Source organism: Hemitrygon akajei, chromosome 7, assembly GCF_048418815.1.
Source record: "Hemitrygon akajei chromosome 7, sHemAka1.3, whole genome shotgun sequence".
Taxonomy (NCBI): domain Eukaryota; kingdom Metazoa; phylum Chordata; class Chondrichthyes; order Myliobatiformes; family Dasyatidae; genus Hemitrygon; species Hemitrygon akajei.
In genome coordinates, this window is record NC_133130.1 from 113,124,613 (window position 1) to 113,139,924 (window position 15,312).

Below are 15,312 nucleotides of genomic sequence, written 5' to 3' on the forward strand. Positions count from 1 at the left end.
ATTGATCAATGTGTTCCTACGCAGTGTGGAATCCTTGGCTGTGGTGTGACTGCCAGCCAGTGTCCACGAAGGGCATCTCTTGCCTTACCCAGTAGCCGAGTGCCATGGGCGGGGGTAACTGGAGGTTAGGTAGGAAATAGGTCCCACAAGCTAGATGTTACTTGACCCCAGGCATATAGAAATGGTTGATTCCTAAATAGTCTCACAAGGCAGCCAATATTATAGAATCATTCAAACTGCGCATAAACAGGCCCTTCGGCCCATCGTGTCCGGGCTGACTATCAAGTACCCATCTAACTAATCCCATTTGCCAGCACTTGGTCTGTAGTCTTCTGTGCCTTTGGGATTCAAGTGTTTGTCCAGACACCTGTAACACATAGCAGATAGTAGCTTGTCTAACATTACCATCAGCCAACAAGGTCAGAAACGATTGACATGTATAAGGGCTGCCCGCTATGGGTGCAGAGCTAGCGATCAAAGTTGAAAGTAAATTTATTATCAAGGTGAATATACAACCATGACATCCATTTTTTGCAATAAATCCATAATAGAATATTAACCATAACAGGATCGATGAAAGACCACACCAACTTGGGTATTTAACCAGTGAGCAAAATACAACAAACTGTGCAAGTACAAAAATAATTAAATAATAATAATAATCAATAAATAAGCATTAAATATCGAGAACATGAGACAATGAGTATTTGAATGTGAGTCCATAGGTTGTTGGAACTTTTCAATGATGGGGCAAGTGAAGTTAAGTGAAGTCATTCACTTTGGTTCCAGAGCCTGATGTTTGAGGGCTAGTAACTGTTCCTGAACTTGGTGGTGTGAGTCCTGTGGCTCCTGTGCCTTCTTCCTGATGGCAGGAATGAGAAGAGAGCATGTCCTAGATAGTGGGGGTCTCTGATGACGATGAATTGGTGGGGAGGGATGAACTGGGCTGTATCCACTGCTTCTTTAGGATCTGGCATTCCAGGGCATCGGTGATTTCATACCAGGCTGTGATTCAGCCAGTCAATATACTCTCCACTCCACATCTATGGAAATTTGTCAAAGCTTGCGATGTTGTTCTGAATCTTCACAAACTCCTAAGGAGACAGAGGTGCTGCGTGTTTTCTTTTACGAGCTGGACCCAGGACTGGCTCATGGACCTCAGCTTTCCTCCTCCTGAAACTCTTTGGTCTCACTGACATTGAGTTAAGTGTTGATGTTGTGGCACCACTCAGCCAGATTTTCAGTCTCCGTCCTGTATGAAGACCTTCAGTCAGTTATAATGTAGATGATGTCTTAAAACAAAATAACTACTTCTCAGAAATTTTTCATAGGTTTAGTTAGGTAGTTACTGCCTGTTAAGCTGGCGGCATTTAGGGCAGCAATGAAGGTCCTCCATCTCTGTCTGTCCATGGCCATCTTCTCTATCGTGACTCAGACGTGGTTCGGAGACATCACTTCTGCTTTTGTGGGACAGCGCAAATTGCCTTTGGTCTCTCACGTTTCCTCCGCCCTTCAGGGGTCCAGTGAAGTGCTAACCTGATGATGGAGTTGGCCTCTCATCTGACCATCTCCAATGTTTCTTCGTGTCCTCTTGATGACACTGAAAGAGTAGGATGTGATTGGAGATCTTCCTTGAGCATAAAACTCGGAGGATCTTCCAGAGGCTCAAGGTGTGGAATGACGACAGCTTGGTAAGGTCACTGTCTGTTATGCACCAACATTCTGACCCGTACAAGAGTGTGGACAGAACACAGCTCTGGTACAAATTCACCTTGGTGTGGATACTGTACTTGGCTGATATGGGCTTAAACATCACAGACTATAAACCGCAAGCTGCAAACATAAAATCGGATCAAATAACAAACCACCATCAGATTGCAAGCTAATTTGTTTTGAGATATCAATCGTTCCTTAAAGCTCAGTCCCTCAAATTTCTTGATTCCCAAAAATCTCACCAGTGAATAAGATAAATAGGAAAAGTTTAGAGGAATGTGGAACAAACACGTGGACATGGGACGAGTTGAAGAGGACAACTTGTCCATCATGTACAAACTGGGTCGAATTGGTCTTTGGTCATGACTCTGACTCTGTGAGACAATATCTGGGACTACTTTCCCTGGCACCAGCTATGGATTGATTATGCAACGTCACACAGTTTCTTATGGCCTTGGAGGTGCACACACTTCACTGATTTCACATTAAAAGCTTTCCCTAGAGACCCGAAAGCCTCGGATCCTTGAAAACAGTCCAGTCAACTTGAAATGCTTTGTCGTTGTGTGAAAGCACAGCACACAACCTCTTTTGATCCTCGGTTCTTCACAAAAGGCATCATCCAGAGATATAGTGCAACATTATATTGGTCAACAGCATCACTGACATATCTTGTCCATACCTGGTCTGGTCAAGGCAAGGTTACTTCACAATGCATACATTTGATCTTCAGAGCAGGGTACTATTAAAATCATATTGTTTATAAAGAACAAAATCGCTTACCCAATTGTTCAAGGTAATTTTGTTACAATAACTTGCCCAATCCTCTAATGTGGCATCTGGGTCCTGGTATCAAACCTCCAACAATGAAATTCCTATCAAAGGCTTTTCCAACAGGAACAACAGTTAATTCAACACTATTAACTACTTTGCTTTCCTTACAAAAAACTTTATTGTTTTATCTCATAATTAATCTCCAACACTAACTCCTCGGTACTTACACAAGAAGGGGCCTTGGTTATCAATGGCCTGTAGGAATTCCTATGCTTCCTTATTGCTGACAGGATGATTTAGATCTTTAGCCTCCGTGGCCTCCGACCACTAATCCTTTTCCCTTGAGTATAATAATTCCCAAAAACCACACTGAGCGTAGTATTTTGTGATACCTTTGCATATAATTAGGGAAAAGTAAAAACAAGTTATAACAAAAACTTAAATATATTTACTGCAACACACACAAAATGCTGCCTGACTTGCTGAGTTCCTCCAGCTCTTTGTGTGTGTGTTGTTTTGGATTTCCAGCATCTACAGAGTTTCTTGTTTTAAATATATATTTTGTATGGGTCTGAATCTACTTTTCAATAAACAGAGTCCAGTCTTCTAACTTAACTAACCAATCATCATCCATGCATCCTCCCATGACCCCCAAATACTTCTAAGTCTGCCTAAGTCTAATACTGCCTAAGTCAATAAGAATCCATGGGATTAAAAAGACACTTATTATTGATGTCATATAAATACTTACAGCTTAATTTATATTAATGTTTTGTGGCACAGATCTTCATTAGCCAGAGGGTGGAGTATCTTTGGAAAACATTGCCACAAACCTAGTCATTGGGTATAGTTAAAGCAGAGGTTGATAGTTGTTGATTAGTAAGGGTGTCAAATGTTATGGGGAGAAGGAAGAAAAATGGGTTCAGAGGGATAATAAATCAGCCATGATGGAATGGTGGAGCAAATTTGACAGGCTGAGTAGTCTCAGGATCAGTTTTAAAACATTTTGTGTTTTTACATACCTTTTGCAATTAACCAAATCCCTTCCTAGTTAAAGAACATTGTAAAATATCTATAACAATATAAAGCAAAATTAGAGAAAGCAGGTTACATTTCTTTACTGTTTTATTAGGGATGGCCTCAGTCTTTGTTTTATCAACTTTGATTAAGTAGACTCTTTAAAATACAAGTAACTGACAAGGTTGATGAAATGTACAGTGTATCCGTGCCTATGAAGCCCAACTCTACTGGTAAGTTTATAGCCATGGATTCAAACACCTTGGCTAAATCCTTAAAAGAACTACACAAAGGCGCTATTTGAATTAGCCACTCTTAATGAGGTGGCTAAAATTGCAACTTTTGATTACAACTTTCACAAGAGTAGCACGAGAAGATTGGAGGGTGGCAAATGCTATTCCTTTGTTCGAAAAAAAAAGGTAATAGGGATTATCCTGGGAATTATAGTCCAGGGAGTCTTATGTTAGTGGTAGGCAAATATTGAAGAGTATTCTTAGAGACAGGATTTACGAGCATTTGCTTAGGGTTAGTTAGCATAGTGGTGCCTCATAGGTCTGCCTAAGGAAGTGACGAAACAAACTGATGAGGCTGGAGCAGTGGATGTGGTGTATGTCGATTTTAGTAGGCTCATTCAGAAAGTCAGGAGGCATGGGATCCAGGGAACCTCGGTTGTGTGGATACAGAACAGGCTTGCCCACAGAAAGCAGAGTATGGTAGTAGATGCAGTGTATTCTGCCTGGAGTAAGGTGAAAAGTGCTGTTCCTCAGGGATCTGCTCTTAGACCCCTGCTCTTTGTGATTTTTATAAACGACTTGGAAAAGGAAGCGTGAGGGTGGATTAGTAAGTATGGAGATGACAAAAAGGTTGGTGGTGTTGTGGATAGCGTAGAAGGTTGTTGTGGCATTGGTAAATTGTTATAAACTCAGTCAGCTCCATCATGGGCACGAGCCTTCCCAGTATCCAGGACACCTTCAAGGAGCAATGCCTCAAAAAGGCGGCATCCATCATTGAGGACCCCCATCACCCAGGACATACCATCTTCTCATTGTTACCAACAGGAAAGAGGTACAGAAACCTGAAAGCACACTCTCAACAATTCAGGAATAGTTTCTTCCCTCTGCAATTTATGTTTTTTTAATTAAATATTGCATTGTACAGCTTCTGTATAGTGACTAATTTCATGACATATGCTGGTGATATTAAACCTGATTTTGATTCTGATAGGATGCAGAGCTGAATTGAGAAATGACATATGGAGTTCAATCTAGAAAAGTGTGAAATGACAAACTTTTGAAGGTTTAACTTGAAGGCGGTATACAGGGTTCATGGCAGAATTCTCAGCAATATGGAGAAACAGAGGGTTGTTCATGTCCATAGATGCCTTAAAGTTGTTGCACAAGTTGATAGGATGGTTTAGAAGGTACATGAAGTATTGGCCTTCATCAGTTGGAGGAGTTCAAGAGCCATGAGGTAATGTTGCATCTCTCTAAAACTCTGGTTAGACTACACAGCGTATTGTGTTCAGTTCTGGTCGCCTCAATTTTGGAAGGATGTGGAAGCTTTAGAGAGGGTACAGAGGAGATTAACCAAGTGTTGCCTGGATTAGAATTCAAAGTTCAAAATAAACGTTTTATCAAAGTACACACCACCATATGCTACCTTGAGATTCATTCCTCTGGAGGCATTAATAGGTGAACAGAGAAATACAATACAATTAATTTTTTTAAAAACTACATAAAAACAGAGACTGACAGACAACCAATGTGCAAAAGGAGACAAGCTGGGCAATTCTTAAGTAAATAAACAATACTGAGAACAAGAGTTGTAGAGTCCTTGAAAGTGAGTCCATAGATTGTGGAATCAGATCAGCATTGAGGTGAGTCAAGTTATCCCGTCTGGTTCAGAAGCCTGATGGTTAAAGGGTAATAACTGTTCCTGAACCTGGTGGTGTGGAACCTTTGGCTCTATACCCCAGCAACAAGAGGATAGCAATGCCTGGATGGAAGGAGTCCTTGATGATGGATGCTGCTTTCTTGTGATAGCTCTCCTGACATAGTAGATGTAGTCAACGGTGGGGAGGGCTTTCCCCATGATGGACAGGGCTACAGTCGCCACTTTGTGCAGGCTTTTCCATTCTTAGGCATTGGTGTTTCCATACCAGGCCTGTCTGCAACCAGTCAAGATACTCTTCACTGTCCGCCTATTAAAAACTTGTCTATGTTTTAGATGATACGCCAAATCTGCACAAAAATCTAAGAAGCTCTGTGGTGCTTTCTTTGAAATGGCACTTGCATATCGGTCCCAGGACATATCCTCTGACATAACATAGAAAGACAGAAACATCGAAAGCCTACAGCACAATACAGGCCCTTCAGCCCACAATATTGTGCTGAACATGTACTTACTTTAGAAATTACCTAGGGTTACCCATAACATCAAGGAATTTATAGTTACCCACCCTCTCTACTTCCAATACCCTAATGAGGACTGGCAGATGGACGACTTCCTGTAGTTAATAATCAGCTCTTTGGTAATGACTGACAGGCTGTGGCAACATTCAACCAGAATTTCAGTCTTCACCCCACCCCCCATTTGCCAGTTCATCATCACTTTTGATTTAGCCAATAGTGGTGTCATTAGCAAGGCATTGGAGCTGTATTTAGCCACATAGTCATTAGTATAGAGTGGGTGGTGATGGTCATTGTAAACTCTGCCTGTTTCTGTTGTGTATCTTGCTTTGACTTTGCTCAATCTACCTATCAGCTGCTTTGTTAAGGCCGTCTGTTTTTCCTTTACATCCCGCTGAATCGCCCTTAAGTTTGGCTAACTGCCACCTTGCCCCTGAATTAACTGTCTCCTTTGTCTGAAGGGTCTTTCTTCGCAGTTTGTTGCCACTGATTACTTAGCCAGCATATCCATGATGGTAGATAGCAAGGTTATATGTTTCTGCTTCCTAGCCATATCTTTCCAGCTGCACAGAATATCCACCTCATTTACAAGCTGGGTAACTGGGATTCTATTTGCCACTAGTAGAATCTACACCAGATGTACAATTCTTATTGTTGTAGAGGAATTGATATTAACGCTAATATTATCTGAAGTTACCCTACTAGAGCTCACTTCCATCATACAGTAAACATGAACAGCCATGGTGTAGAACAGAGAACATTGAACAGTACAGCACAGGAGCAGGCCCCTTGGCCACAATATTGTGCAGATCCAGCTAAAAAGTACATTTTTAAAAACCCAAAAACTAAACCCTCCTTACCTACACAATCCCTCCATCTTCCACACATTCATGTGCCTATCCAAAAGTCTCTTAAAAGCTTATAATGCGTTTACCTCTACCACCAAATCAGACAGTGCATTCCCGGTATTCACCACTGTCTGTGGAAAAGGACTTGCCCCTCACTCCCCCTTTGAACTTAGCCCCTCTCACCTTCAATGCATGCCGTCTGGTGTTAGACATTCCTACCCTGGGGGAAAAAAATACTCCCTCTCTACACTACCTGTGCCTCTTATAAATCTCTATCAGATCTCCACTCAGCCTCCACTGCTTCAGAGAAAACAACCCAAGTTTGTCCAGCCTTTCATGATAGCACTTGCCCTCTGAACCAGGCAGCCCCCTGGTAAACATCTTCTGCACCCTCTCCAAAGCCTTGACATCCTTCCTATAGTAGGGCAACCAGAACTGCATGCAAAATCCATATGTGCCCCAGCCAGAGTTCTATAAAGTTGCAATATGACTTTTGAACTCAGTGCCTTGACTGATAAAAACAGGCCTTCCTAATCACCCTATCAACTCGTGTTGCCACTTTCAAGGAGCTATGAGCTTGGACCCCCAGATCTCTCTGCTCAGCAACACTGTTAGGGGTCTTCTGCCCTGCTATCTTATCTGACATCAACCTGCATAACACCATGTTATGAAATAGATTTTGCTTAAGCATCACATCGTAGTTCCTAATATAGTCGGCTCTGAGATGCTTGTTGGAGATCTTTTTGCTCATCTTCAAGTTTAGCAGCAATCAAAATGTTGATGTTTGTTTTTGCCGACAAGCTCCCTCTCTCACTTTCTGCAGTTTAATCTGTGTCCACTAATGTCCAGCTGAACTTCTTTTGCCTGCATGAACTTACTCACATTAGAATTTCTAACATTGGGTGCCTGTGCCATTCACGTTGGCCTGGTCCCATTTTTGAAGAACAGCAGAAGGAAGCAGCTCCCTCTGGTCCAAGTTGATCATGAGTGATACTACCCTTACTTTCTGCATATTGATGATCCCGTTCATGTCACACATCAACCTTGCTATATCCACCAGGTTGTGTCTAATTCATCGTTCCCACTTGCTTACTCTCGTGATGTTTCTGTAAAATGGTAAAAACACCTAACCCCTCACGGCATACATTACATATAAAGTTGCATACAGAATACACTCTTCTTCTAACCACTTTTAAAATAACATTACTAGCAAGACTAAAGCTAACTGAAGGAACAATATCCTTTAAAAACTATTTCTGCTTTAAGACAGGTTATCTAAAACTCAATTCGAATACCTGAGAGCATAAAAATGACTGACTAAAACTAAAATCTTCAATAGAAAGAGAAAATAACATTTTGAGATACTCCCACTATCCAGGGAAGACCATCCACTAAAGGCAACAGGGTCAAATTCAAACTTAGAAAGTAGTTAGGCTTGACCTGAGCTTTTCTTCTTTTGGATTTATGTCTCTCCAACTTCCTTGTACATTTTTAGGAACTGTATCAAATGATCTTACTCCAGTGAATAATTATTCCAGTGGAAGAGGGAGGATTGCATTTGACTTTCTGCTCAGCAAAAGCTTTCCTGTTAATAAAGGCTCATTCATCTGTCCTGCTGGATAAGTGGATGAGCACTGTGGTCCAGGCTATGGTTGACCAGAGGTGATTCTGGGAGGAGATCAGCAGCTATTAATAACTAACACTGTAATGCCATAATTTTACTTAATTGTTTAAAAGAAACACTGGAAGGAAGTCAAGAATAAAGTGTAAAAAGTCTTTGATCTCTTGAGAACGGGAGAAAGGTTTATACCAAGGAAGCATTGATCCATTCTCTTTTAGGGTCATATGGTGTACGTCATTAGGCCTGACATACACAAGAATATAATTGTAATACTAAAGGCCAGATCGGGCTGGCATCTGACCGGAATGTTCTTTGGCAGTTACTTAGCTATATCCATCTCACTGGTAAGATGTCCAAACCAATGCAACAAAATGTAACTTGTGCAATTCTTACTTCTTGTAAGAGAGCCCAACATTCCAATACCCTTCCTAATGACTTGTGGTTCCAGCATGTTGCCTTTGTATTGCCGGTACAAGGTTTTGCAGAGTTCCTTTGCACCATCACCAGATAAAAGAGTTTAGCTTTATTTGTCACGTGTACATCAAAGCATTTTGTTTGTGTCAAATCAGATCAACCAGGATTGAGTTGGGCCATGTTCCCGGTGCCAAGATAGCATGCCCACAATTCACTAACCCTAACCTGTACATCTTTCGGGAACGTAGGGGAATCCAGAGCACCCAGAGATCACAGAGAATGTACGGACTCCTTATTGATAGTGGTGGGAACTGAACCCTGGATCTTACAGTAAAGCATTGTGCCAAGCACTACTCTACTGTGCTGCCCCACTTTGCGAGGAGATGTTGCCCCATATTATTTGGACCTCATTGTCACAGTGGTGACAGACTAGAGGTCAAAGTGGGTAGAGAATTAATGGGATAGGACACTGGAGAAGGTCAAAGTGGTGCAGCATTATAGCAGTGTTGCAGATGTAAATGACAAAGGACCGGGCTAAGGAGAATGAACAGAAGGAATATAAAATTCAACAATTTCAGGTATTCCCTTTGTCCTATCCATCCTACCCGTACACACTTCGCAGCTTAAACTTAATTTTATTTTTTCTCTTTCCCAATTCTGACAAAGGGTTCTAGGCCTGAAACATTAACTCTGTCTGACCTGCTAAATGTTTCTAGTATTTTCTGTTTGTATTTTAGGTTTTAGCGTCTGCTGATTTCTTTGATTTTTATTTAAATAATGACTTCTTCATTCATCTTTCCAAGGTGGATTTCCTATAGTTTTCCCATATCAAAGTTCAAAGGGAATTTATTAACAGAATACAAATATGTCACCGTATATAACTCTGAGATTCATTTTCCTGCAGGCACACTCTGCAAATCTATAGAATAGGATCCATAACAGGATCAATGGAAGATCAGTCAGAGTGCAGAAGACAACAAACTGGGCAAATGCAAATAGAAATAAGTTGCAATAAATAAAGGGAACATGTGATAATGAGATTAAGAGTTCTTAAAGTGAGATCATTGAGCGTAGTTATCCTTTTTTGTTCAAGAGCCTGATGGTTGAGGGATAGCAACTGTTCTACAGAAGTTTATACTCCATCTACCAGCTTGTCCTCAGTCCATGTCCCTTTGCGTGCTGTTTGCGTTCTCTTCATGACTTGTTAACCCATTTATTTTTGACTTGTCAACAAACTTTGCTACTGTGCACTTCATCCATTGATGAGATAGGTTATTAACAGTTGAGACCCGAGCGCTGATTTGTGGTTCACCCCTGTAGTTACTGATTGTCACTCTGACAATGACCTAGTAATCCCAGCTATTAGCTCCCCTGTTGTTTCAATCTTCACCCCCTCTCCCCACACACACCCAGCCTTTTCTTTGTTTGCCTCTGTCCATCACCCACCTGCCTCTGCCTCCTAACTCCACCACTACCCTTACCCTGGCTGATTCCATCTGCTAATTGTCCTTCACCCCTCCTTTGTACACTGACCCCTGTCTCAGCGGTTCCCTGCTCTTCCCTCTTTGTTCTCAGTCCAGTCACAGATGTTTGACCCAAAACATCAGAAATACCCTCAGCACCCCCCACCCCCCAGATGCAGCTCAGTCCACTGAGTTGCTGCAGCAGTTTGTTGGTTGCTCCAGACTCTAGGCCTGACTCTTGTTTCTCCCAACCTGTACCTTACGCTGGAATATTAGAGTAATAGAAAAACACAGCACAGAAACAGGTCTCTTCCCCTGCTCCCATCGACTCATAACCCTCCGTACCAGTACCCCGTCAACATACTGTCAAACCTCTCTTAAACATTGAAATCGAGCTCGCTTGCACCACTTGTGCTGGCAGCTCATTCCACACCATCACGACTCTCTGAGTGAAGAAGTTTCCCCTCATGTCCCTCTTAAACTTTTCACCTCTCACACTTAACCCATGACCTCTAGTTGGAGTTCCACCCAATCTCAGCCGGGAAACCTTACTTCTTGCATTTACTCCTCATAATTTTGCATACTTCTGTCAAATCTCCCCTCAATCTTCTACGTTCCAAGGAATAAAGTCCTAACCTATTTGATATTTCCATATAACTCAGGTCCATCAGTCCCAGCAACATCTTTGTAAATTTTCTCTGAACTCTTTCAACCTTATTTACATCTTTCCTGTAGGTAGGTGACCAAAACTGCACACAATACTCCAAATTAGGCCTCACCAACACCTTAAACAGCTTCAACATAACATTCTAACTTCTGTAATCAATACATTGATTTATGAGTTTTCTTTAAGACCCTATCCTCCTGTGGTGCCTCTTTCAATGGATTATGGATCTGTATTCCCAGATCCCTTTGTTCTACACCACTCCTCAGTGCCCTGCTGTTCTCTGTGTAAGAACTACCCCGGCTGGTCCTGCTGAAGTGCAAAACCTCGCACTTGTCTCCAATAAATTCCAACTGCTATTTTTTTCAGCTGATCCCACTGCAAGCTCTGACAGTCTTCCTCACTGTCCACGACACCCCTAATCTTGATGTCAGCCGCCAATTTGCCAATCCAGTTAGTCACATTATCAGCTAGACCTTTGATATATGGTAGATGACAATAATAACAGACCCTGCTATACGCTTTTGTGCAATAGCCTTTTATTTAGCACCTGATCAAATGTGTTCTGTAAATCCAAATAAACTATATCTACTGGTTCCACTTCCCCTAGTATACTGGTTACATTCTCACAGCATTCTGGCCATTAATCAGACTGAGGTGACAGTTTCTTAAGGGAATGGTGCTAATGTAAGATAATTAAAGTTGACACTTTTTAAGGGTCTTCCAATGTGAAGGGCCCTCTAATACTTTTGGCACTTGGGCAATTAGGGGATCATTTACTGTCACTAATTGACTTTCCAGTGCATATTTGGGAGAAGACTGGAGCACATGTTGGAAGCTCCTGTGTAGAATATTCAGAATTAATTCCAAGAATAGCCAAACCCCTGGAGCCATACGGCAGCATTGACCTTTCTTTCAATTTCGAGGTTCAAAGTTCGTAGCAAATTTATTATCAAAGTACATATAATGTCACCATATACAACCCTGAAATTCATTTTCTTGCGGGCGTACTCGATAAATCCATAATAATATTCACAGTAGAATCACACCAATTTGTATGTTCAATCAGTGTGCAAAATATAACAGTGCAAATACAAAATGAAATAAATAATAATAACACAGTAAATAAACAAGCAATAAATATCAAGAATATGAGATGAAGAGTCCTTGAAAGTGAGTCCATAGCTTGTGGGAACATTTCAATGATGGGGCAAGTGAAGTTGAGTGAAGTTATCCCCTTTGGTTCAAGAGTCTGATGACTGAGGGGTAGTAACTGTTCCTGAACCTGGTGGTGCGATCCTGTACCTTCTTCCTGATGGCAGCAGTGAGAAGGGAGCATGTCCTGGGTGGTGGGGGTTCCTGTTGCAGGATACTGGGTGATTCATAGTGCAATACTTCACAGAACCGGCCGTAAGATCAGGGTTCAATTGCCACTGCTGTCTGTAAGGAGTATGTAAGCTCTCCCTTTGACCACATGGGTTTCCTCCGGGTGCTCTGGTTTCCTCCCACAGCCCAAAGGCACACCAGTGAGGATTGGTAAGACGTGGGTGTGATCGGAATTGTAGCGACATTGGCAGACGTTGCTGCAACACACGTAAAACGCTGGAGGAGCTCAGCAGGCCAGGCAGCGTCTATGGAAAAGAGTAAGCAGTCGGGCTGAGACCCCTGATACTGCGACAGTTTACTCTTTCCCATAGGTGCTGCCCGAGTTCCTCCAGTGTTTAGTAAATGTTGCCCAGATCTGCAGATTTTCTCTTGTTTTCCTCATAGATTCGATGTGATGCAAATGACTCATTTCACCGTGTTTTGAAGTACATGTGACAAATAAAGCTATTTAAAAAAGAGTGAGAATTGGATCATCCGATTCATATAGCCTTTCTTCCTCAGTGAAATACACCAGTTGATCAGATTTATAAAATATCTCCCTAAACACCTGCCACTGCTGGCCCCTCCCCCCCATCTAATTCCCCTGCCAAACTCAATCACATCTGCTGTGGTGCAGTTCAGAGGAAAGAGTACCTTTTCCAGGAGTCTAGTGCAGGGCATGCCTCACTCTGGGGGCGAGGGTGCACATTGTTGGGGAACTTGGAGAATCTTGCTCTTGCTTTCCTGGCGTGTTGTGGTGCTTGCTACAGGCAGGTCCAACCTCAGAAGCAAGACCCTGGGCTTTCTGCTGTTTTGAGGTCCCCTATTTAAATACCCTGTTCCTCATCTGGCCAGTAGCTGTGGTGGCATACCGGAAGCATTAGGGGATTTACCCATCGATGTCGGGTTTCAGCAAGAAGCGAAAGGTGCAAAAAGTTGAATGTACATTTCAAATATAAGTGAGTCGGCAGACAAGAAGCCCGGAGCAGTTGGAGCCGGCCTACAGCGTCAGCCCCCATTCAGCACATAGTGGAGTAAAAGCTGCAGAGCTCACAGACACAAAGTAGTCGTAACTGTTACTGTGACAAGGCGGTGTTGTAATGAACCTTTGTTCTGCTGGTAAGCACTGATGGACCTCATATCGTGTACCGTTCTCTGGGGTGCATGGAGAATCAGAGAATACTTACTAGTTTAAATAAGAGAGCTGTCAAATCCCATATCTTGCATTCAGTTCAACCGCTGGCAGGCGATGAAGGAATGAAATACATGGCAGACAAGAGTCGGCGTGAGGGCTGTGCAGGGAAATCCCAACCCCGTTTGAAATAATACTTCTGCTCGGAAAGTATTTTCATCGGTATATTGTCCAAGGAGCAATGATTCTTGGAATGCTTTCCTGTCTCCCTTTGGGTAACCACCCTCACCCCCACTTTCGCAGGCGATTGTATCCCTCGCGGGACTTGTTCCCTGTTGACTGGGTTTCCACGGCACACGCTGCTTTGTCAGCTTTGTAAAACGCTCCAGAACAAAGTTGCAGCCCGGAACAGTTCTTACCCTTCAACTATCCGGCTCCTCAATCAGCATGGATAACCTCACTCACCTCAACTCGGAACTGATTCCTCAATCTACAGGCTCACTTTAAAGTCATCTACAACTCACATCCTCAGTATTAATTATCTATCAATTTATTTATTTTTCTATCTATTTGCTTACTTGGTTGTTTCTTTGTTTTTGTTGTATTTTATTTATTCAGAGATACCGCGTGGTAACAGGCCCGTCCGGCCCAGTGAGCCGACATTGGCCAGTTACACTCATGTGACCAGTCAGCCCGCTAAGCCACATGTCTTTGGACTGTGGGAGGGAACAGAAGGACCTGGAGGAAGCCCACGTGGTCATGGGGGAGAACGATATTAGTGAAATTCATAGTACTCGGCTCTTTATTTAACAGGAGATTAAAGGCAGGATTTTTCTGACAAATAGGGTCAGTCTTGCAATATCCAAGGATTTCTCTTCCTCGCAATCAACTATAGTGCTGGGAATGTTACTTTAATAATTCCTGGGTGAAAGCATTTGAATAGAATGCTTACTTCTGGGACAGTAAACCAAAATCAGTTCACTGCCTCTGCTCCACCAGGACTTCCCAGTGGCCAAACGTTTAAATTTCCATTTCCATTCCCGTTCAGACACGTCAGTCCATGGCCGGCTCTTGTGCCAAGAACAGGCCACCCTCAGGGTGGAGAAGCAACACCTTATACTCCAGCTGGCTGACTTCCAACCTGATGGCACGAATATCAATTTCTCCTTCCGGTAAAATTTTCTTTCCTTACCCCTCCCCTTTTCTTCTATTCCCCACTCTGGCCTTTCACCTCTTCTCACTTGCCCATCACTTCCCTCTGATGCCCCATCTCCTTCCCTTTCGCTTAATGTCTGCTCTCCTCTCCTATCAGATCCCTTCTTCTCCAGCCTTTTACCTTTCTCACCCACTTGGTTTCAACTTCCAGCTCATCCTCCTTCCCCTCCCCCTGTTTATTCAGGCACCTTCCCCCTTCCTTTCCATTCCTGAAGAAGGGTCTTGGCCTGACAAGTCAACAGTTGATTCACTTCCATAGGTGCCACCTCAGCATTTTGTGTTTGCTGCTTAGGTCACTACCCAAGTGGGGTGGAGGAGTGCTGCTGGTGCCTGCTGACTGTTATGTCTGTTTCAAAAGGCCAAGAATTCTGAGCAGAACTTGCAGCTTGGAGGGGAGCGATCACCAGGTTGTCTTTCATGTGCAACATACCAGTCAGCAAAACTGCATCATGGGCCACGATGGCCACTGCAGAGGGGAAAGTACGATCTTGCTTTACTTACATTGTCATGACAGGATCCAGGATGGAAACAGGCCTTCAGCCATCAAGTCCAGATCATAAGCCATTGGAGCAGAATTAGGCCAGTTGGCCAATTGAGGCTGTTCCGCCATTCAAATATGGCTGATTTATCCCCATTTTCCTGTCTTCTGCCCGTAACCTTTGATGCTCTTATTAATCAAGA

The 15,312-nt window shown here is 42.7% G+C and overlaps 1 protein-coding gene across 4 annotated transcripts in view; it reads left to right on the plus strand.

The window, feature by feature from the left end:
• LOC140730813 (filamin-A-interacting protein 1-like) overlaps window positions 1-15,312 on the plus strand; it is a 364,991-nt gene that overhangs the window by 329,581 nt on the left and 20,098 nt on the right. The window lies entirely within an intron of this gene.